Genomic DNA, 23,220 nt, shown 5'->3' on the forward strand with positions numbered 1-23,220 from the left:
CTACAATACTCCTTGCATTGAAATAGATACACCTGAGAATATTATTTCCACCATGCACAACCCTTTTGATTTCTGCCTTTGGATGCAGTCTTAAGATAATCTTTACCTTCCTCCATTCCACTATCTGCTCTAGCACTTTGGTTCCCATCCCCTTGAAAATTTAGTTTAAACCCCATGGAACAGCACTAGCAAACCTTCCCGCAAGCATATTAGTTTCTCTCTAGTTCAAATACAAACCGTCCTGCTGGTACAGGTTGCACCTTCCCTGGAAGAGAGTCCAATGATCCAGAAACCTGAAGCCCTCACTCCTGCATCATGTCTTTAGCCATGTGTTAAACTGCATTATCCTCCTATTTCTAATCTCACTAGCACATGGCACAGGTAACAATTCTAAAATCACAACCCTGGAGGTCCTATCCTTCAACTTCATACATAACTCCCTGAGCTCTCTTTGCAATGCCTCATCACCCTTTCTACCCACATTGTTGGACCCTACATGGACAACAACATCTGACTGCTTATCCTCCCTCTTGAGAATGCCATGAACTCAATCTGAGATATCCCAGACACCTGAGAGACAACATACCATCCAGGATACTTAATCTCTTCCACAGAACCTCATATCTGTTTCCTGCACTATTGAATCCTGTATCACTGCAGCTCGCCTCTTCTCCCTCCCTTCCTGACCCACAGAGCCAGATCCTGTGCCAAGACCTGACCACCTTGTCTTATTCCTGGTAGGTCATCCCCCTCAACAGTTTATGTCTTATTGAGGAGAAAAGCCACAGGAGTACCCTGCACGGACTCTCTCTCCTTTTCCCTCTCGTGACTGCCACCCAGCTACCTTCTTCCTGCCTCCTGGGTGTGATTGCATCTCTGTAATTCCTCTCTATCAACCCCTCAGTTGAGCAAATGATCTGGATTTCATCTAACTCTAGCTCCAATTTCCTAACACAGTTTGTAAGGAGTCAAAGTTGGATGCACTTCTCACAGATGAAATCATCAGGGTTACTGTTGGCTTCCCTGACTATTCACATTCCTCCCTGCCCTGGTTGCCATTCCCACTGCCAATGAAGCAGAGATTTTTTTTTAAGAAAAACCTGTCCTTACTGAAATCCTTTTATTCCTCAGCAGGGTTGTCCTTACATCATGCCAAAACCTTTAAATCCCACTCTTACACTGGCCACTCCCACACTGGTGACTCCATTTAAGCTTCCCTTTATTGACTACAGTTAATTAGCCAATGGAGAAATTTAAACAAGCACCTACCTTTCCTGTTGTTTTTAAACACTCATCTTCTCATTTCAAATCCTGCTCTTGCAGTTCCTAACAGGAAACAAACAAGCACCTACCTTTCCCGGTATTTTTTAACTGCTCTTTTTCTCATTCCAAGTCTTGCTTTCACAGTTCCCAATGAGAAACAATCCCTCATCTCATTGTGGAAGTTAAGCATAATGTCAATTTTGGCTGAGTGGTGGCACTTTTGCCAAAAATTAGATGATTTGGGGGCTATTTTGGCATAGTACCTGGAGAAAGTTGCATTTGCTTGAATTTTAACTTTAGATAAAGTTAAACTGAGGTGTGTCTGCCCTCTGAAGAGAAGTTTAAAACATTCCCATGGTAATCCCTGAAGAGAAGTAGAGATACCCTCGCCGCTATTAATCATCAGTCAAACTATTGGTATTTTATCTCTTTGCTATTATTCTGACATGCCTGTTAGAATTTGACTCCCATCAACACAACAAAATATCATTAAATATAGAGGTGAAAATCTTTGGGAGTTGTAAAAGATACTATAGAAATACATTTCCTTCATAATCATGCAAATTAATGTCATCAAGTATTCAAGTTCAATATTTCATCTAAGTGAACAAGAAAACAGAACTTTATAAATACTTTATAAATATAACTATAAATATAAATACACATGACTATAAATGTAATTCCCACCTTGACATTTTTCTCATATCAGATGCTCCTAGGAACTGTTTCTTTGCCCAGGATTTTAGCAACCTGTTTCAAAGCCTCCTGGTGTGGTTCAATGCAAAAGTCATGGAGTTTTACAGCATAAAAACAGCCCCTTTTGCCCAGCTCTTAGTCTGACAGCACTGAAGTGCCTTGGAATTGTTTTTGTTCAAAAATCATAAATAGGTTGAATTTTTGTTGTTCAAGAATAAATGAACATTGAGCACTAATTGTAAACCAAGATACATTTGGTATTGAAAAGAAAATGAAGTAAACCAGAAAGTGATGTTTAAATTTGAGCCCCTTATTGTTTTGCACACCAGACATTTTCAAGCTTTTTCCTTCATGAATTTATGGGGTATTTCAAAAATCCTATTTTCCCATGGAACCCTCCACACACCACTACTCATCTTAAATCCATCCCCTCTAGTTTTAGACTCCCATTCCCCAGGAGAGAGACTGATCATTCAACATCAATGCCCCTCATGGTTTTGTAAACCTATAAAGTCACTGCTAGGCTCCAGGTGGAAAAAGCCAAAGCCTATCCAGTCTCTACTCTAGTCCCAGTAACATCCTTGTGAAATGTTGGGTCATGAATTTGCAATGTAGAAGTGATCACATTGCAAATGCCAAATACTGTCGAGAAAATTGGAAGCAATTCAAATGCTTCATTGCAGTTCAAATAAATCACTGGAAAGAATTCGAATACACCACCTGGAAGAGAACTTTTGTCCCTTGACAGATGGAACAAAGAAAACAAAAGGGTAGGATTTCCTTAGTTATTCTTTATTTTTCAGGGTTTCAGCATCACTCACCAGATTAGCATTCACTCCTCATCTTTCATTCCTTTTAGAAGGTGGGGGTGATCCACCTTCTTGAAGCATTGTAGTCCTTCTATTGAAAATACTCCTACAAAGCACGGTTGGCGTAGCGGTTAGTGCAAGGCCTTTACAGCTCCAGTGATCAGGATCAGACCGGGATTCGAATCCTGTGCTGTCTGTAAGGAGTTTGTGCATTCACCCCATGACTGCATAGGTTTTCTCCAGGGGCTCCAGTTTCCTCCCACCATTCAAAAATGTAATGGAGGTGTAGGTTAATGGGGTGTAAATTGGGCCGCATGGACTCGTGGACCAAAATGGTCAGTTACCATGTGTCTAAATTTTTTTAAAAAATGCCATCAGAGAGGTAAATCTAGGATTTCAATCCAGTCATGATGAAGGAATACTTTCAAGTCAAAATGGTCTGCAAATTGGAGAGCAGAATATATATTAAGGCAGACTTCTTCATGAAGTGCTTTGAGAGGCTGGCTCATATCAGCTCCAGCCTCCTAGCTACCCTTGGCCCACTTCAATTTGCCTACTGGCCGAACAGATCCACAGCAGATGCCACCTTCTAAGTTCTCCACTTGGCCCTGGTACATCTGGATGCTAAGGACACTTATGTTGCACTACTGTTCATAGACTAAAACTTTGCCTCAAGTTCCACAGTCTTCTTAAAACTTATTCCCAAATTTCAGGATCTAGTCTTCAACACTCCTCTCTGCAACTGAATCCTTCACTTCCTGTCTAACAGACCACAATCAGTGAAGATGGGTAACAGTATCTCCTCTGGAATTACACTTAACACTGGTGCTACTAAAGAATCTGTGCTCAGTCCACTACTATACTCCCTTCACACATGACTACAGAGCTAAATTCTGTACCAAATCAATCTTCATATTTGCTAATTACACCACAGTAGTGGGCCTATATCAAATAAAGAGATGGAGTGCTGGAAAGAGATTGAAAGGCTAGTGGCGTGGTCCCAATACAAAAACCTCAGAGTCCACACCCCTGTCCACATTAATGGCACTGAAGTTGAAAGAGTAGATATTTGCAATGACCTTCCAATGACAAGCATGTGATGTGATGATCAAGAATGCCTCTATTTTCTCAGAAGACTAAGGCATTTTCCCCCCCTGTCCCTCAACAAGTTATACAGGAGCACGATTAGTAGCATACTTGCTGGATGCATCACAGTGTGGTATGGGAGCTGCTCTGGTCAAGATCAGAAGAAGCTACAGAATGGAGTGAATGCGACTCAAAACAAGATGCAAATTTTCCTCCCTTCCATGAATTCCATCGATGGCCACTACTGCCTTGGAAAGGCTGTCAACATAATGAAGGACCCATTGCACCCTGGACACTCTCTTCTCCTTCATCCCATTGGGGTAAAGAAGTAAGGACAAGCACCAACAGGCTTAACAACAGTTTCTTCCTGTAGCCATCTACTCCTGAATGAACCCCACAACAGAGCTCTCATGCTGCCTTTGTTTGGTGCTAACTGATCTTCCTATTCAAGATTCCTTTATTGTCATGTGCATGAAATTGCCTTCTGCCTTCTGTAAGGCAGACAAAAAGTTGCCATTAGTGTCCCCGGTGTCGCTTACAGTAAGAAAGAAAGAGAAGCAAAAGAGATTTCCTTCAGAGTCACTGAATGTCCGTGGATTCATCTCCAGAGTTCCCGCAGTCTCTGCAGCCGCATAGACTCCTGTTCGATCCAAAAGCAATCTGAGCTCCAGATCCAAATCCTTTGACATGATCAGAAATCCTTTAATACAAGTGTCCCTTCAGGACACTTGCCTCAGCACCCTCTTGAATCCCAGCTCCAATTCCTGGGTCCTTGCATGTCCCCTGACCTCAAGTCATCTGCAGCCTGTGTGGTTCCTCAGCCACTGAGTCCCTCACTGATTAGCTGTTATGGTCAGCGTCCTATAGGATCATCTCCTCTGCTTCTCCTTCTCAATGTGGAGGTGGGGGGTGGGGGACAGTGTTCTGCCCATTTCTGGCGGTCTGCTACTCCACCGGTGTCTGCAACCCCTCGTGGCCGCTGCCAAGCATAGGCATCACCATCTTGGGCACAGATTTTTGTGGTTGCAGAATTTTCCTAAAAAAACATTGTCTACTTTTTTAATAGGGCTGTTTAAAGCCTGTACAGAGCAACCTGTATTAGGACTGGGCGGTTGAACTTTTGGAGCGTTGCTGTGTCTCTGTTCTCCCGGATCTGTATTAGTGGCAGCATTTTAATCCTACAAATTGTGCTCCTCACACATGACTGTATAAATTTTAGAAATAACTTGTTGTTATGTCCACAGAAGAACTCTTCTCATTATAACTCAAATTTATTAAAACTTATTCCCTTTTATTGGTTGTACAGGACCTAGGTTTGATGTAGTCCAGGCAAGTGACTGCAGACCCTTTTGTAGATGCTTTACATAACAGACTTGGATGGTATCAAGCTTTCTGTGTGTTGTTGGGGCTACCGTTATCCAGACAAGCAGACAGTATCCCATCATGCTCTTGGCCTGTGCCTTTTGGATGGTGGAATGGCCTCATGGTTTTACGAGATGAGTTACTCATTGCAGGATACCTGAGCTCCAACTACATGTTAGAGTCATAGCATTTATGTAGTTGGTCCATTTAAATTTTTTTTCAATGGTGACCCTAGATGTTGATGGTGAGGGACCTGGCAATTGTAATGCCATTTGAGTTCAAGTCTAGATGGTCAGATTGTCTGGTTGAAGGTAGCCATTGTCTGTTACTTCAATAAGGAAAATGTTACTTGACATTTAACATTCTGGATCTTGCCTCATGTAGCTATAGGCTGCCTCATTTGTAAGGAGTTTTTTTTTAAAATGGAACTGGTGTTATGCAATTATTAGTACACATCACTACTGCTGACCTTATGCTGGGAGCAAGCACAATGATGAAGTAGCAAAAGATAGTTGGACGTTGGGTATTGTCCTGGGGAACTCATGGACCAATGTCCTGGTGCTGGTATGATTGACCTCCAACAACTGCAGCTATCTTCATCTATACAGATATTAATCCACTAATAGAGTGTTTTCCCCTTGAAGACCACCAACCAGTTAGAGTCATGGACATACAGCTTGAAACAGCTGACCAAAATGTCTCACCCAAACTTGTCCCACTTGCCTGCATCTGACCCTCTAAACCTATGTATACATCCAAAGTCTTTCTTTAATTTTGCAATAGTACCTAACTCAATCATCTCCTCTGGCAGTCACCAGTCTCTGTGTAAAAAACGTTATCCCTCAGGTTCCTGTTAAACCTTGCCCTTCCCCTTAAACCTATGATGTCCTGATTACCAATTTCCTGACTTGGCTAAAAGACACTGTGTGTTCATCTGATTTATTCATTAATGATTTTGTAAACCTCTATGAGATCACCTCTCATCCTCCTGTGCTTTAAGAAATAAAGCCCTAGCCTGCTCTACCTCTCTATTTAACTCAGGCTTCCGAGTCTGGGCAACATCCATGTACATCTTCTCTTCAACCTCTGTAGCTCAGCATCTTTCCTGTAGCTCAGTGACCAAAACTTAATACAATACTCTTAATAGGTCATCGTTCATTCTTACCTCTATGAAGGATTATGGACTGACTGTAGGTCAGTGGGACTAGGCAGAATAATAGTTCAGCACAGACTAGAAGGGCTGAAGGGCTGTAATGTTATATAGTTATCTGGAATTCAGCTCTTTGGTCCATCTCTGAGTTTAGACTGTGATGAGGCTTGGGTTTGATGAAATCAATGCCAAACATCAGTGATTAGTTTATTGGCAACTACAATGGCACTTGATAGCACTGTCGTCAATGCTTTTGATGTATTGCTACTTTGATTGAAAGCAGACTGACTGGGCTCATCCACTCTTTTTGGACAGGACCTAACTGGGCAATTTTCCATATCATTGGGTAAATGCAAATCTATTAACAGAACATCTCTACAATCTCCATCAGTATCGGAGCATTGCAGGCTGCATTCTTAAAGCTTCAGGTGCATTCTCCACCAAGAAAGCGCCTGCAGAAGCAGAAGTGGGCCGTTGAATTGCCGTTCAGGTGGCAGCGCTAAAAGCACAGCGCTAACAGTGCAGCGCTGGCCGCCTGAAGGGACAGCTACACCAGATGCGCCTCTGAGCGCACTCCAGCTCCTGTCCCTTTGGGCTGTCAGGTTTGGATGGCTGGCTGTCAGAGCTGGGACAGCTGGTGCAGGTTATCAGCGCGGGGACATCCTGTGCGGGATTTCCCCACACTGGCACCGCTGCCCCGCTCTCCTAACAGCCTGACACGAGCCCCCACACTCACTCCCCCAACAGCCCGACATGATTCCCCACACTGTGGGGTGGCCAACGTGGGTCACCAGCGTGGAGACGCCCCGCATGGGATGTCCCCACACCAACAGCCTGCGCCAGCCGCTCCACAGTGTGGGGCCACTGGAAGAGCGGGCACGGGGACCCACGCTGGGCCACCAGGAGAGCTGAGCAGCAGTGTGGGGACGTCCCCACACTGACCGCCCATGCTGGCCGCCCCACAGTGCAGGGACAGGTCTTTCTGCTGGGAGAGCGGGAGTGGGGACCCACGCCGGGCCGCCGGAAGGGAGGGCGCAGGGACCCACGTTGGGCCGCTGGGAGAGCTGGGCAGCGCTATCACTGTGGGGACGTCCCTCACGACGCTGACAACCTACGCCGGATGCCCCTGCCCTGACGCGGGGGGGGGGGGTGGTGGGGCAGGGGCAGCTGGAAGGGGAGCTGTCAGGCGCTCACCAGCTGACTATCATCCCCTTAGCAGCTGCTTTCAGGCGGCTGCATTCATGAGCAGGGGGTGGGTCTCAGTACTTCAGCGATTATCCCTCCCGGAGGAGGGTTACAAAGTTCACCTGGCAGGCGCCTCCTGCGCTTCAAGTGGGCTCCGGACAGCCGCATATTGGCATAATATGCAGCTTTACAATCAAGGATTTTGGCCAACTGAAAGTGCTCAGTTTACACCTATGACTGTGTGGCTCGGGACAACAATAACACCATTTATAAATTTGCTGATGAAACCACAGTAGAGGGTCGTATAAACAAAGGCGATGAGTAAGCATACAGGAGGTAGATAGTCTGGTATGTTGGGCCAGTATACTGATTGGTTAATACCTACCTATTAAATCCATGTAACATATGTTCTGGATTGCATTATTTTGATCATTTTTGTCACTACATGAAAAGAGAAAGAAGAATTACATGTTTGCTGACAGCTTGATAAAACATTAAACCTGTGGATCCATTCAAAAATATAACAAATAGAAACAGTAGAAAGTTATTCAGTCCCTTGAGTGCATTTTACCTTTCAACATGCTCATGGCTAACCTTTACCTCATTGCTATTTCTTTGAGACTCCATAGCCCTCCTAGATTTAATTGTACTCTCCAAGTGAAGAAATTTCTCCTCATTTAATTCCTTAATAGCCCACACCTTATTTTGATGATTCACATTCTAAGGCCAGTGAAAATATCTTATCTTCATCTGTCTCCTGGAGCCTCCTATGAATCTTGTATGTTTCAATGACATCTACTCTCATTCTTTTAAAGACCGAAGAAGAGAACTGTTGGTAGATGCGTTGTAAGGTATTTGACAAGGTCCTCCATGAGAGTCTCATTTAGAAGGTCATGAGGCCTGGAATCCTTGCTCTGTGGATTAAAAATGATCTTGCATGTAGAAAGAAACAAGTAATAGTGGTCAGGAACTATTCTGCCTGGAGGTCAGTGACTTGTGGAATTTTGCAGGGATCTGTTCTGGGACCCCTGCTCTTTGTAATTTTTAATAAATGATAGATAAAGAAGTGGAAGGATAAGATTGCAGATGATACAACGATTGGAGGAGTTGTGGATGGTGCTGAAGGTTGTCGAAGATTACAAAATGATATAGACAGGAGGCAGAGTTGTGCGGAAAAGTGGCAGATTGCGTTCAATCCAGATAAGTGTGAGGTGATGCTTTTTGGTAGATCAAACCAGAAGACTGAGTACAAGGTTAATGGTCAGATATTTAACAGTGTGGAGGAACAGAGGGACCTTGGGATCTAAATCCATACATCTCTCAAGGGTTGCCCCACAGGTTGATAGGATAGTTAAGAAGGCCTAAGGGACGTTGGGCTTTATTAGTTGGGGGATTGTGTTCAAGAGCTGAGAGGACATGTTGCAACTCTATAAATCTCTGGTGAGACCACCCTTAGAGTATTGTGTTCAGTTCTGAGTACCTCTCTATCGGAAGAATGAGGAAGCTATGGAGAGGGTGCAGAGGTGATTTACCAGGATGTTGCCTGGATTAGAAAATAATTCTTATGAAGCAGAGCTGGGACTTTTCTCTTTGGAGCAAAGAAGGATGAGAGGAGACTTAATAGAGGGCTATAAGATTCTAAGAGGCATAGATAAGGTGGACAGCCAGTGCCTTTTCCCAGGGTGGGAATAGCAAACATCAGAGGCATCTGTACAAAGTGAAGGGTGGAAACTTTAGGGGCGACATCAGGGCTATTTCTTTTACACAGAGAGTTGGGGTGCCTGGAATGCCTTACTGGGGTGGTGGTGGAGGCTGAATTATTAGGGGCATTTAAGCGATTCTTAACAGACACTTTGACATTTTTATTTAATTTGACATATGCATTAAAGCTTATACATATATTTCTTGTTCAAAAAAATTAAAAATTAATACATAGTGACTTTAAAAAAAAAATTCTTTCCCACCCTCCCCCCAACAGCCCGATAGAAAAGAAGCAAAAAAAGAAAGAAAAAGAGAACATCTGGATATTATCTTTAAAAACTTACTTTAAAACTATCAAATAAAATCTAACATATCTTAATTTTTAGGAGTTGGAAGATTCAGGTTAGGTGATTACAACCTAATTCCTACAATTTGAAAATATGATTTCCAAATCTTTTGAAAATTTTCAAATTTATTACCTAAATTATATGTAATCTTTTCAAGTTGTATACATACTATTTCAGTATGCTATCTACTCATTCCCAAATACGCAACTGTCTTTCAAGTTACTGCCACACATTTTCTGGCTACCACTAAGGCTATTTTAATAAATTCTTTTTGATATTTATTTAATTTCAATTTCAATTCTGTGTCAAAAATATTTCCACGTAAAAAAAAATTGGATCTTGAGGAAACTTCATTTTTTGTAACTCATTCAAACAGATACATGGATGAAAAAAATAGAGGGCTATGAGGTAGGAAGGGTTTAGTATTTTGTAGAAGGAATATATAGATCAGCACAACATTGAGGGCCAAAGGGCCTGTAACATTCCATGTTCTGTGTCTCACTCAATTGCTCTCCAAATAACATAACTGCCATCTCAAGAAATGTCTAGGGAATCTCCTCGGGAAACCAAAATCCTCTAGGTATAGTTTGAACCATACCCTAACTAATTCAGGATTTACTTGTGTGATAATGGCCGAACACAAGAAGTTCCTTTTGGAATGACCAATCATTACCTGTACACTTCAGCCTACAATTTTAAATAAAGATTTGCACAATTTTAGTGCCACTTTTATAATCATCATCAACTCCTTTTCCAACATTCATTTTCCAAAGTACATGAAAGGTAAAGTAAAGGCTGGAGATAGAACAATCTACGTTCCAAGCCCTAAAATTGTCACCTGAAAGCTCACAATCTATCCGAATTCTCTCTCATGGAATCCTACACCAATTCCATTTTATTTTCCCCACATTCCCATCAACTCCCCCCAGATTCTAACACTCACCTTCACACATAATTTACATCTACATTCAAGTTTACACTTAACCTACCAATTAGCACCTATTTGGGATGTGGGAGGAAACTGAAGAACCCAGGTGAAACACAGCCACACAGTGAACAGAACAAATATGGAAACTGACATAGGTAGAGGAACTGGAGCTGTGAGGCAGTAGCTTTACTAGTAGTGCCACTGTGCCATCCTAAATCTCCTCACAGACTACCTCTTTGGAGAATGTTGCTTTCACTCGCATGAATTTCTCCTTATGCAGCTCAGGGTCAAATGGATGGCTGATAATGTTGCTCAAGTTCTTTGGAGTATTTTAACTCATGAATATCTTATTATAACAAATGCAATGACCACAAATGTGATTTTTTTCCCCTGTATTAAGGTTTCTGATCATAAAGAAAGGTATAATTAATAAGATCCAGCTTAAAGAAACAAGTTTGTGATGCTATGTATTTTTTCTTATCTTCACAGGTAATTTATCTACATCCAAAGATGTCACGATCTCTTTTGGTGAGAGCCCATCATGGTTTGTAATGAAGATGATGATTCTGAAGATTGAGCATGGCGGAAGCAATGAGCCTAATGATCCTCTGGTAGAAATGTGACAGAATATATACTGGAAGTATATATTGGAAGTACTTTCCAACCTGGGCGCCCATGGAAAATCGGAGGTCACCTGTCTTTCTATTGCCAGAGAGATAGTACCAACCTGGTCATAAGAGCTAAAAATTGTGGATCCCAACCACTTGGAGACAACGAGAGACTGTTCACAAGATTATGGGAAGTGTAATAAACATGCATGCATTTTATAAAACACACAATGGCTTTGCCAGGCAATTTAAGGCAATATAACTGGGTTAAGTTAGCCATGTGGGGTACATGTGAAGTCATATCCTTGTCCATTAAAGCTGCACTGAGTCAATTGGATGGATCTGTAGGCTATCTCAAAATGTTGTTGTATAAATGTGAATCTTCTCCTGAGGTAGATCCCCTAATTGTATCCAGCACAGAATCAGTATAAAAATAATAAGCTTGCATTGTATGTTTTAATTTATAAGTATTATTTTTGTAGCAATGCACACCACCATTCTGTAAAAATAAATATATAACCTACCTTCGACTTGAAAACCTATAAATGAAATTTTGTTTTCCAAGCTTCTGTTTATAAACTAAATTCCTCTCATATTGCAAAATTGATCTTAAAAATAGCTTTGGTGAACAGAAAATCTTGCAAATACATATCAGGTCAGGCATGATATATAGAAAGAGGAGAAGGATGATTAAGGTAACAATACATGAGAATGACTTGATGCTGTTGAGCAGAATATGATTGATGGAGAATATGATTGTGCTACATCAAGCCATTTAATAAGATTATGGATGATCTAACCTTGGACAGTTCCACCTACCTGCCTTTTCCCCATTTCCCCTACTATGCAAAAATATACCAAGCAGTCTTAACTATATTTACTGAGCCAGTCTTGACTGCTTCCTGAGGCAGAGAATTCCACATATTCACAACGGTCTGAGAAAAGTAGTTCCATTCTAAATTTATTCCCTTGAATCCTTGTTCTAGTTTCACCCACCAGTGGAAGCAACTTTCCTGCCTTTATCTTATCCATCTCTTTCATAATTTTTTTATATGTTTCTACAAGATCCCCCTCATTCTTCTGAATGTCAGTGAGTATAGTCAGACAACAGAATCTCTTCTCAGAGTCTAAGAGTTTGCGACCAGGGTGATGGGGGTCTTAGTGATGTTGGCTGCCTTCTTGAGGCAGTGCATAACATAGATCCATTCACTGGATGAGAGGTCAGAACCTGTGATGACTTGGCTATGTATCTTTCTGGAGCCTTCTGCATTCCTGCCAGTCAAATTCCCAAACCAAGCTGTGATGCAGCCTGTCGGTATACTTTCCACAGTGCACCTGCAGATGTCTTATAGGGTGATTGACAAAAGCAAAATCTCCTCAGTTTTCTTTAACAAGTGTAGGTGTTGGTGTGCCTTCTTCACAGTTAACTCGATAGGCTGACTCTAGGTGAGGTCTTCTGAAATGTGGGCTCCCAGGAACTTGAAGGTTCTAAGCCTCTCCACCTCTGTCCCATCAATGCAGATAGATGCATGGTCCCTTGGCTTCTCCTTCCTAAAACCAACAATAAGCTCCTTGGTCTTGGTGACATTGAGAGCAAGATTTTGTCCACCTAGATAGATTCTTTATTTCAATCTTGTATTATGACCCATCATATCCAATTATTCGGCCAACAACAATGGTGTCATCAGTGAATTTGTGATTAAATTGGAGCAAAACTTGGTTATGCAGTCACATGTGTACAGGGTGTAAAGCAGGCAACTAAGTACGCAGCCTTGGGATGTCCCTGTTTTGAAGATCAGTGTGGAGAAGATGATGTTGTGGATTTGCAATGATTGGGATCTACTGATGAAGAACTCGAGGATCTAGTTGTAGAGGGATGAACAGAGTCCAAGATACTTCAGTTTGATGGTAACATCATTGTGAATGCCTAGTTATAGGTGATGAACAATAGCCCGACGTTGGTGTTCATCTGGTCAAAGTGATCTAACACAGAGTGCAGGGCCAATGAGATTGTATCTATTGTTGAGCCAAAGTGCCCTCCACAATGTTTGGGACAGACACATTCTTCCTTTATTTGCCCCTGTGCTCCACTGTTTAAAATTTGTAATCAGACAATTCACATCTGATTAAAGTGAACATTTCAGATTTTATTCAAGGTTATTTTTGTACATTTTGGTTTGACCATGTAAAAATTACAGTTCTTTTTATACATAGTCCCCTCATTTCAGGGCACCATAATATTTCGGACATAGCAATGGTATGTATAGTACAGTAGTCATGTTTAGTTCCCTTGGATCTCATGACTGCAGCCATCCTCAGCTCCTGCTTGTTTTGAGGGGCTTGCCCCCTTAAGTTTTCTCTTCAGCATATTGGATTTAGATCAGGTGACCGGCTTGCCCATACAAATATTTTCCAGTTTTTAGCTTTGAAAAACTCCTTTGTTGCTTTTGCAGTGTGTTTGGGATCATTGTTTTGCTGTAGGATTAATTAAGTACAGACCAATGAGTTTGGAGGCATTTGCTCAAACCTGAGGAGATATGATGTTTCTATATACCTTAGTATTCATTTTGCTACAACCATCATCAGTTACATCATCAATGAAGATAAGTGCACCAGCACCTGTGGCAGCCACACATACCCAGGACATAACAGCCTCACTGATGAGGTGGTACGCTTTGGATCTGGAGCAGTTTCTTTATGCCTCCACACTTTGTTCTTGCCTTCACTCTGATACAGGTTAATCTTGGCCTCATCTGTCCATAAGACCCTTTTTCCAGAATTCTGCATGCTCTTTTAAACACTTCTTGGCAAACTATAAATCGGTCATCTGTTTCTGTGGCTAACTAGTGGTTTGCATCTTGCAGTGTAGCCTCTGTATTTCTGTTCCTAGAGTCTTCTGTGGAGAGTAGTAATTGACACATCCACAACTGCCTCGTGTTGTGTTTCTGATCTGTCGAACAAGTGCTTGGGTTTTTTTTCCATTATGATGAGAATTGTTCTGTCAACAGCAGTGGAGGTCTTTCTTGGCCCACCAGTCCCTTTGCAATTACTGAGCTCACCAGTTCACTCTTTCTTCTTAATGATGTTCCAAACAGTTGATTTTGGGTATCGTAAGGTTTTGGCAATGTCTCTCACTGTTTTATTCTTGTTTTTTTAGTCTCATAATGGTTTCATTGGCACAACACTGGTCCTCATGTTAAAAAAATGGCAGCACTGCCAATAGAGTGGATGCATGGAGAGCAGGGAGCAGTGACACGAGGCTCCTGAGGGGTCCAACCACCCAGTTCAACTGCCATCAGCTCTGTACAGGCTTTGAATGGCCCGTTAAAGGAGCCGATGATAATTTTATTTAAAATCCCACGACCGTGGGGTTTGGACCCACGATGGCAGTGCCTAAGATCGACAGCAGCCATGAGGGGTTGCAAACGCCAGGAAGCAGAGGATTAGCGTAAGGCACCAGAAAATGGGGAGACCCTCCCCTGACTGAGGAGAAGCAGAGGAGATGACCCATGAGGTGGTGATCACAGTGGCAGACCAGAGGGGTTCTGTAGCTGAAGGCAAAGAACCCACGCGGACTGTGGGTTGCCGGAGACTGTGTCAAGGGATTCGCACCAGGCTGTGGACTGCTGGAAATTCGCTCAAAACTGGTTGAAGGGGTACCAGGTAATGGAACAAAGATGTGAGAGAGTGCCGAAGCCATTGAAAGATTCCTAATGATATTGGGTAATCTGAAGCTTGGGTTGCCAATGGTTTGGGCTGTGGGAGCACTGGAGACGAATCCTCAGACACTCAGTGACTCTGGGAGAAACTCTCTTTTGCTTCTCTTTCTCTGAATCTGTCTGACACTCAGCAGACAAAAGCAATTTTGTGTAATATGACACCGATTTTATTACATGACAATAAATTATATCTAAAAAAATGGCAACTACAGACTCCGATGATGATCAAAAGCTTAGAAGCAAGTCTAGCTCTCTGATACCTGCACCAATGAAGCAATTAAACATACCTGAGTAATCACAAACATCTGTGAAGCTCAATGGCCCAAACATGATGCCCTGAAATGGAGAAACTGTATTAAAAAATGCTGTAATTTTGACATCATCAAATCAAAATGTATGCAAATAACCTTGAATAAAATCTGGAATGCGAACTTTTCATCACATTTGATTACACATTTAAAACCATGGGCAACTAAAGGAAAACAAGTCCCAAACATATGGAGGGCACTGTATTGTGGCTAGAGGTGAATAAAAATGGGTTCAGGTCCTTTCTGAGATAGGAGTTCATGCACTTCATGACCAACCTACTAAAGCACTTCATCACAGTAGATGTCAAAGATTTTATGGGGCCCAGCCAGGTATACTACCTATTCTTGTTTATACGCAGCCTTGGCTGGATGTTGTTTGAGGATTCATCCTCCTTAAGGTTCTGTTCAGGCCAGTCTCAGAATCTGTGGCAAATTAGCGTAGCAACAAATGTGGCAACTAACTAAGTAACAAAAAGACAAGTTGGAAAAAACTCGAGATTCGGCAGCATCTGTGGAAAGAAAATGTCAACCGGTGAGCACTGTACATGAGGGTCTGCATTCAACAGGCCCAGTAGCATCCGTCGTAGAAAAATAATCAACATTTGTAACTGAACCCTTCATCCTGACGATGGAAATTGTTGTAACGTTTCGGATCAGCAACTCTTCGCCAGTTACTGGACGTTCTCATCACACTTTGGTCCTGGATGAGTGCTACGAAAACAAGTTAGAGTGCATTATCAGGTCTGAGATAACCGGGGGTGGGTGGGGGGGGGGGGCGGGGGAATAGGGTAAAAAGATACATTCTCAAAGACATTCAAATAATGGTCAAAAGCCTCAACATGTAGAAGACAAAAGACTTCGCTGAGAAAGGGTGGGGTAGAGATTCAAAAAGGTGAGAAAACGGTGGTAATGCGTCCAATGAATTGCATTCACTCTTTCCATATTACAATGACTCGCCATCGATCTGAAATACAATAACAGCCAAGTTTCTGCAGTATCCAACTTCAATGTAAACTCTTGTTGCAGCTCTCGGCCAGTGACGTTATCGCCTCGAGGGCGAGAATAAGGTCCATTCGCAAATAGGAGCGCGAGTCCGAGTGACGGACAGCGCGGAGCCGCCAATGAGCATGCGGATCCGGGCTCGCGTGCCGAGGCTGAGGTGGGTTCATTGTCGGGAGAAGTTTTGGCGAGTAGGGGGTAACAATCCGGCCGGGAGTGAATGGTTGGGCGTGCACTCTGGGACACCAACTGTACTGCTGAATCAGGCATGTATTCTCCGCTGACGTGAAGGGGGGAAGGGAGAGGGGAGGGGGGTGATGCCTTTCATGTCAACCCTTTGGTGAAAGTCTGCAACTTTCTCTCGGCCCCTGGAAGGTTTGACCCCAGGTTTGTTCCGCAGAGCCCTGCTCCACTTTGCTGCTTTCTAAAGCTCCCTTTGTCGCCACTCAACCCATTCGATGCCCACTTCCCCGGCTCCTTGGGACGCTTAAACTTTCTGAGAGTCCGCTGTTGGTCAGACAGCCTGGACATCAGGCAAACTCCGGTAGTGCTTCAGGCGGAACCGCTGTATTTTTGGTTTGGTTTGGTGGGGGCGGGTTAAGAGTCTCCGAGATGGTTGTAATGCACTGGTACCCCCTCGGGGGCTCCAGCCTGGCGTTTACTTGCAAGTGACGCCTTTGCTGTGTGGAGGAGCAGCGAGACGCGGCGCCGTTACCTGAGGAGGGAGCACCGGGGTTGGGGGGATGGGAGACACTCCCAGTGTCTTCGGTGTCCTCAGTCCGGGTGTGTTGAGGTCTTCGCAAAATGGTCGGGGTGGTGATCCGGGAGTGATGCCTTCATTTTTAATGCAAGGGCCGAGAGTGGGAAAGCAGTTCCTGCTCGTCTGCACTGTATATTTTTCCAAAGATGATTCGAGCTTTTTTTGTGCGGGGCTTGGAATGTCCCAATCTAGTTTTACCAATGTTTTGAATGATTAGAATGTGGTGGGGGGGGGGGGGGTGGTGATGGTGGGGGGGGGGGGGGTGGTGGGGGGGGGTGGTGGGTGGGGGGGGGTGGTGATGGTGGGGGGGGGGTGGGGACAAGGACCCCGTTGAAAAGAGTCTGGTGTGTGTGGAAGTGGTGGAGTGGATGGATCGCAGCCAAGGACAGTAATGCAGTGACAGCGGTCTGCTCGGTGCGTGCCGAGAGGAAATTCCTCCTCAGAAGAACGTGGCAGTACATCAGGACACATTATTCCAATTAGATCTATAGCCTTGGGTGGTGGGTGTAGGAACGATCTCTCCGGTTGACTGTGTAGGGGTTTTCTAAGGGGCAGTCTGAAAAGATCAGAAGGGTTGTGACATTCTTTGTTTCGGATACATCTTTCCCTCTGTACTCATGTCCAACTAAAAATACTTCGTGTAAAATCTCTTTGAGCCGAAACTCATCAGGCACTACCGGAGTTAGGTATTTCCTGTTCATTTATAAAATTATATCGTTGTTTTTTTTTGCAGCTGGGACACTTCAAGGAATGTTTTAAAATAGTTCAAATAATTGAATATGTTTACTTTCTATTTTCTTATGGACGACATTACAATTTAAGGCTCAACTTTGAACCAATAGAGCTGTATATTGGCTTTTTTAAAAAAAAAAGTAACCATCCTACAGACAGACGAATGTTACCTAATTAACGATCAGGCTGTCAGTTTGCTGTTGGTGCATTTTGAGACAGGCCTTTGTTCTTGGAAATGACTGACATGGATTCTGAGTACCTTCCTGATTATCTCACCAAAGGAGAGAAAGAATAGGTGTTTGGGCTTTCTCTAAATATCCCATATGGTACAATACTGAAGCATATGGAAGGGGCAAGTGTTGGCTTTGATGCCAAGTTTGTGGTGATTTTAAATGATCTCAGCATTTGGAATCCTTTTTAAAACAAAATACTTCTGTACTTAGAACAGAAGCAGGCCATTTAGTACCCCCCCCAAACAAAACCTGTTCCACTGACATCAGACTTAAGTGAACTGAAATTTCCCTTGTCTGCCTCTCTATACTTTTGTATTTTTAAAATTTCAGATTTATTATTAATTAAATGAGCTGTTATTGCATGTCTTAATGATAGGAAATTCCACACTTTGTAAACTGTTGTGCGAAAATGTGTTTTTTAGCTTCCCCATGTGGATTAAAAGTATTTCTGTTCCTCAGTCTCCATATCAGCTTTTGATTTGTATGTCATTGACCTGTATACAAGGATACCGTGAAAAGCGTTCTTTTGCCTGCCATTCAAGGTTAGCAAAGAGTCTTCAGGGTCCAGCACCATTTTGCGAAAAAAGGAAAGGAGATAAAGAAAGTGTCCTTTCGGAAAACAAGGAGTGGTTGAGTACCACTCAACCGCCTTCCCCCTCCCCCCTGCCACAATCCAACTGTTTATTCTCTGTTGCACTTCCTCAACTCCTGGACATGATTCTTGGAAGCTGTCAGTGCATGCAGCCTAGCAGGAGGACTGGTCTCCACTGCATCTCCTTGATCCCTGGTGTCAGTTGCCATTGTTATTGTTCACACATTCTTTGTTCTCACCACTAAGCTTTTAACTTTCTCTATTTCTGATGGATGAAAAGTCATCAATCAAAAATTTTAAATGATTTTCTCTTGAGATGCTGCCTGACCTTTAGAGTGTTTTCAGCATTTTTTCTTTTATTTATCCTCTTTGTATCTGGCTCTAATTCAAAAGTTATGATCAATAACATAATGGTGCAGCTGCGAGAGTTCACCTTGAGACTGGTGTTATTGTGGGCGCTCCTGTTTCCTCCCAGGTCCCAAGTAAATGTGGTTGGTAGGTTAAATAATGTAAGTAAGCTTTTTCCATGGGGTGAGTTACAAACCAGAGGATATGGGTTAAGGGTGAAAGGGGAGAAGTTTAGGGGAAACATTAGAGGGAATATCTTCACACAGAGAGAGGTGGAATTATGGAACGAGCTGCCAGCTGAACTGGTAAATGAGGGCTCAATTTTTACATTGAAGAAAAATTTGGACAGGTAAATGGATGGGAAGGATAGAGAATAGGTGGGACTAGGCACAGTAATGGTTCTGTGCCGTAATATTTTACAGTTCTATAATTTGTCTCCTTGTATGGCTGAATGGAGCAATCTGATGAGAATGTGGGGAGATTTGGAAAAAAGAGATCACTGTAAGATTAGTGTAAATGGGTAGTTGATGGTCCACACAGAATTGATGGACCAAAAAGCTTGTTGTTTTGCTGCATCCATGACTGTGATTATGCCACTATTGATCAGATAGAAACAATGGACTTGAATCCTAAAGCCTCAATTAGATGAGCAACGAACCGTCTAAATTCTAGAAACCATAAATTCTGTGAATGTCGTCTCATGAGTTCTTGGAACTCTTAATATTTTGTTTGAATCAATGCTGCTCTCCTTTCAGAACCAATATATGATGTGGTGCTTGGAACTCCAAGTGAGGTCAATAGTTTAGTGAAAAGAATGATCTGGTCAGCGGTCAGATACTCTGATTGTAAGCCTGCTGGAAATTGATCAGATGTACATAAGGTTGGGTGGGGACAGTCTTGATGTGTGGCTGGTTGGTGCGAAAAGTGTGGAGGACAAGTCAAGTTTATTGTCATCTGACTGTACAAATACAATCCAACGAAACATCTCCATTGCTCGGTGCAAAATATGCAGACGTGCAACCTGGCACATCACAGATACAGATAATAAACATGCGGGACAAGTGTTTTATCTATAAAAATGTATAAATAAATATTGTTTAGTACAAATGAGAGTCTTGGATGGTTAGTGTGAGCAGTTCCTTTGGGCGTTCAGCATTCTCACTGCCCGTTGGAAGAATCTGTTCCTTAGCCTGGTGGTGATGGATCTGATCCTCCTGTATCTCTCCCGCAAAAGGAGCAGTAGAAAGATGCTGTGTGCAGGGTGGAAGGGGTCCTCAGTGATTTTGCACACAAAGAGGGTGTTCAGGGTCTTTCTTTTAGAGCCAAGTCCAGGAGGGGATAATAATTAAAAGATGTAAATAGTCAACCATTGTCCTAATTTTAACTGGAAGAATAAACTCCCACTCAAAGAAGTTTTCAGCAACAAAGGAGACCATTCAGCTTATCAAATCAATACTAGAGAAATGGAAGAGCAATCGGAATTTATTGACATGAATATGTCACGAAATTCATTGTTTTGTGGCAGCATTACTGTTCAAATATTACTATAGGTTATATTTAAAAATAAATAGTGTAAAAATTGTAGAAAGTGAGGTAGTGTCTGTGGTTCATTGTCCGTTCATAAATCTGATGGCAGGGAGAAAGAAGCTGCCCTTGTACCAATGGGTGTTTGTCTTCAGGCTCCTGTACCTCCTTCCTGATGGGAGCACTGTGAAGTGGCTTGTGGGTGAAAGGGTCCTTGAGGTCACAGGCTGCTTTCTTAAGATGCTGCTTCTTGTATATGTCCTTGATGGAGTGAAGACTGATGCACGTGATGTCCCTGGCCATTAACCACTCTCTGGAGTCTTTTCCTGTCCTGTGCATTGATACCTCCATACCGGACAGTAGGATGCAACCAGTCAGAATGCTCTCCATGCTACACCTGTGGAAATTGCTGAGAGTCTTTGGTGACATACCAAATCTCTTCAGACGACCCACAAAGTATAGCTGCTTGTGAGCCTCCTTTTTGATTAGATCAACATGAAGGCCCCAGGACAGATCCACAGAGATGTTGTCCTTCAGAAATTTGAAAATGTTCACCCCGTCTACTGCCTGACTCCTTGATGAGGATTGGTTTGTGTTCTCCTGAAGTCCACAATGTTGAGAGCAAGATTGTTGTGATACCACTCAACTGGTTGATCTTCAGTGCCCTCCATAATATTTTGGACAAAGGCATTTTTTCCTTTATTTGCCCCTGTGCTCCACAGTTTTAAATTTGTAATCAAACAATGAACATGTTTTAAAAAGCATTATTAAAGGGTATTTGTGTACGTTTTGGTTTGACCATGGAGAAATTACAGCATAGTTTCCTCATTTCAGAGCACCATAATGTTTGAGATATTTGGCTTCACAGGTGTTTGTGAGTACTCTGGTATGTTTCATTGCTTTATTGGTGCAGGAATAAGGGAGCTAGGCTTGCTTCTAAGCGTTTGATCACCTGTGGAGTCTATATTTGCCATTTTTCGACAAGATGACCCAGAGTTGTGCCAATGAAAGTTAAAGAAGCCATTATGAGGCTGAAAAGCAAGAATAGAACAGTAAGAGACATTGCCCAAACTTTAGGATTACCAAAATCAACTGTTTGGAACATCATTAAGAAGAAAGGGCATACTGGTGAGCTCAGTAATCGTAAAGGAACTGGTAGGCTAACAAACACTTACATTACTGATGACTGAAGAATTCATTGTAATGAAGAAAAATCCCCAAACTCCTGACTGACAGATCAGAAACTCCACGAGGCAGTTGTGGAGGCTACTGTCCGCAGAAGACAATGAACAGAAATACAAGAGGCTACGTCGCAAGATGCAAGCCACTGGTTAGCTGCAGAAACAGGATGGCCAGATTACAGAATTCTGGAAAAAAAAGACTTGTGAGCAGATGAAACCAAGATTTAAGTTGCATTAGAATGATGGCAGGAGCAAAGTGTGGAGGCGTAAAGGAACTGCTCAAGATCCAAGAATATCACTTCATCTGTGAAATATGGTGATGGGGGTTTTATGGCCTGGCCATGTGTGGCTGCCACGGGTACTGGTGCAGTTATCTTCATTGATGATATAACTGCTGATAACAGCAGCAAAATGAATTCTGATGTGTACAGAAACATCTTATCAGCTAATGTTTGAACAAATGCCTCCAAACTCATTGGACGGCACTTCATCCTAATGTTATTGGCCCAGAGGACCCCAAAACCCAGCACCAATAGAAATTCATCAAGACAAGTGATTACTTAAACAAAAGTTGCTTTTAATTATCTTTAAACATGAAAACATGATCAAACTTTAACTTATTACTATTAACTTAACCCTCTTCTAATCCTAAGCACACATGTAAATGTTCTTTGATTCACAGTTCATTCTCACTCCTCTAAGTTCACTGTTATCAGGCAATTCTTGTACTGTGCACAGAATTTAACATTTATGAATTTCATGAGGCTTTGGTGCTTTGGTGGAGGAAGATTCTTGTTGGTTTTCAGAGAGATTTATTGGACACACACAAACTGATTGCTTCCGATCAGCCACGTCAGGGTTTTCCAGATGATAACTTCTTTCTTTCAGGTCACTACAGAGGTCCTTTTTGTTTTATTTCAAGTGAAACATTATACAGCCAGCCATCTCCTCTTGTATGGAACACAAGGGCCTTGAATAGACTGAACTAAGAACTCACAACCCATCTTCAAAATGGGGGTTTTCTACAAGTTTGCCAGCTCGTCATGTTCCAGTCCCAGCGGCTGCTGAACTGGAGAACTGAAACTGAATTCTCTCTCTCCAAAAAAACCACATGACCTTTGAACAGCAAATTGCAACCAGACAGATTGTGGCACCGGACCCAATCTTCTGAGTCCATTTATCTGTTGCTTTCAAAACAATGATCCATTACTCCACAGCATTAACACATACTTATGAAGTCCTTATAGGCATTTTTCAAAGTTTCTGCAAAGCCATCTGGAGCCTGGACTGTCTGGCTTGAGCGGAGCTCTGGCATTTTAAATGAGATCTGTTTTGAAGTGTTTGTATGTGACCTACACTTAAAAAAAAACCCTCCAAAATTTATCTCCTTTAAAACATATCTATGTACAATATAAAATATAACAATCTGTCACACTACAGCAAAACAATGATCCCAAACGTATTGCTAAAGCAACAAAGGAGCTTTTCAAAGCTAAAATGTACCCAGGGGATATTAAAATGTATATGCATTGTGGCATCTTTTCTGAAAAGTATTGTCTTTTAATAGCCACAGCAAGCAAATAATTCTTGCACATAATTGCAATTTTAGCAGGACACGAAGAAGATTTTATTTTATCCCCCTAATGAATTGTATTCTATTCAAAGAAATGTTCAATAGTATTGTAACTA

General features: G+C 42.4%; 2 protein-coding genes across 2 annotated transcripts in view; both read left to right on the top strand.

Annotated features, from left to right (window-relative positions):
* Window positions 1-11,655, top strand: part of tiam2a (TIAM Rac1 associated GEF 2a) — a 227,221-nt gene extending 215,566 nt beyond the window's left edge. Inside the window, exon 22 of the transcript XR_011355801.1 lies at window positions 11,017-11,655. The gene's annotated coding sequence lies outside the window, so the exon portion shown is untranslated. The remainder of the gene's footprint in view (window positions 1-11,016) is intronic.
* A 4,574-nt stretch (window positions 11,656-16,229) lies between these two features.
* LOC138760682 (rho guanine nucleotide exchange factor TIAM2) overlaps window positions 16,230-23,220 on the top strand; it is a 314,168-nt gene continuing 307,177 nt past the window's right edge. Inside the window, exon 1 of the mRNA XM_069931610.1 lies at window positions 16,230-16,321. The gene's annotated coding sequence lies outside the window, so the exon portion shown is untranslated. The remainder of the gene's footprint in view (window positions 16,322-23,220) is intronic.

The sequence above is a fragment of the Narcine bancroftii genome, chromosome 4, assembly GCF_036971445.1.
Source record: "Narcine bancroftii isolate sNarBan1 chromosome 4, sNarBan1.hap1, whole genome shotgun sequence".
NCBI classification, from domain to species: Eukaryota; Metazoa; Chordata; class Chondrichthyes; order Torpediniformes; family Narcinidae; genus Narcine; species Narcine bancroftii.